Here is a 1,948-nt window from a genome sequence, read left to right on the forward strand (position 1 = left end):
CTCCCGTATGTTGTGCAGGCCTGGTGTAGCTGCTTTATCATGGTGTCATTCAAGTAAAGAGTGTTGCACTGCGATACCTAGTGTACTGTAAAAAGCAAGTCTAACAAAATACAACTCAACTGAATTTTTTGTTACTTGCTTGTCAAAGTCATGGTGTACTAGCTGTCACAGTAGATATATCAGAGGTGTATCTAAATTTTCTGACTAAACTGAGAGAAGCAGGAAGAAAAGCTGTTGTCACATGAAGCTAAGCATGAAAATCGCATATGAGTGAAGTGGCTGGAACCTACAAGCACAGCTGAATACTGACAGTGAGTATATTACACGCTGCTAGGATTGGCTACAGGGCTTTATTTTATAATAAAAGAGCTTGTCCAGGTTTGACATAAAAGTCTGCGGTCACTCTATGTGACTGTAGGCTTCTGATTTCTTACAGCGTGTAATGGAGGCCAGGGGGGTAGTCGTGCTAACAGTTGCTGTTCTGTCACACCCTGGACTTCCTTTAAGTACCATGTAATTACAAGCAGAGTCCGAATCCAGTGTCAACAAAACAACTTTACTCAGTCCATCCAGTTCAGTCACAGAAACAGCACAAGGTTCCTTGCAGAAAATCAACATTCCGTTCCCTGTACTGTCCCTCACTTCTCCAGGAATATCTCAGGGTCGTGCCATCGCCTTTGGTACTGCAGCTTCTTGACTAGCCAGACTTACTTCAGGAGTTCCCCATCCATTTTGCACTGAACATTTAGGGTAGTTCCCATGAAATTAGCTGTTACCATTTTGATGCTGCCCTGTATTCCTCCTCCGCCGTGTGAATTTAAGTCCATAGGCCCTGGACAACTGGGCTCTTCCCCAGCCCCTACTGCTAACTCCAGGAAGCTCCCCAACTACTCCCAATTGCCTCCTATCTAGCTAAATCCTATTGGTTTACCTTATTCCTATCTTACTCTATTGTGTCCCCCCCCCAAGTGGGCTAAATCCTATACTTTCCCTATATATACTGGACACATTAACATTTGTACATTGCATTACACAGTAAGACAACATTATAAAACATCTCAAATATACATGGCATTCCACAGTATCTCATGTCAGATATGCCAGCCTTGCAGGGACATGTGCAAGGAGTGTGGGGCATGAACTGGCCTCCATACCCCTTTACACAGGTTTGAGATAAATGTCTGCAGTCATTCTATGTGACTGCAGGCTTCTGATTTCTTACAGCGCATGTACTGAACTCTTAGGATTCATCTTTGCAGGGTGGCAAGATTGGACAGTCATGTCAGCACACGTATGCGATTTGTATACTTCTGGCCACATTCCGACTAGACATGTTCGGTCTCACTAAATTCATTAAGTGAGGCTATGCATGTCTTGTCAGCACGTGACCATGTGTATGTAATGTCACGATTAGTGTTGAGCGATACCTTCCGATATCGGAAAGTATCGGTATCGGTTTGGATCGGCCGATATTCAAAAAATATCGGATATCGCCGATACCGATACCCGATCCCAATGCAAGTCAATGGGACCAAAATATCGGAATTAAAATAAACCCTTTCTTTCCTTGTAGGTTCATTCTACATGAAGGAAAACAACTAAGAATAATGCCGGATGTATTTGGGGAGGTGGCGGAGACATTAAAGTCATAGAGGTTTATCCCAATCAAATAGAATAGCATGTTTTTTGTTTTTTTTTAAGACGTTCGGAGTGACAAAGATATTGACTATGTAAATTTTTTTTTTATTTTGTCAGATATTGATGTTTCACTATTCCACGCCCTTCCCCTTCTTTTTTTTCTTTTTTTTTTTCTTTTCCCACACTTTCATCTTCATCATCATCAGCATCTTTGACATCAACTTCTTCACCTTATTCATCTTCTTCTTCATCTTCTACCTATTTTTTTTTTTTTATTACATTCTTCATATTCATTTTATTCAACTATTAT

This window comes from Ranitomeya imitator, chromosome 6 (genome assembly GCF_032444005.1).
Source record: "Ranitomeya imitator isolate aRanImi1 chromosome 6, aRanImi1.pri, whole genome shotgun sequence".
Classification (NCBI taxonomy): domain Eukaryota; kingdom Metazoa; phylum Chordata; class Amphibia; order Anura; family Dendrobatidae; genus Ranitomeya; species Ranitomeya imitator.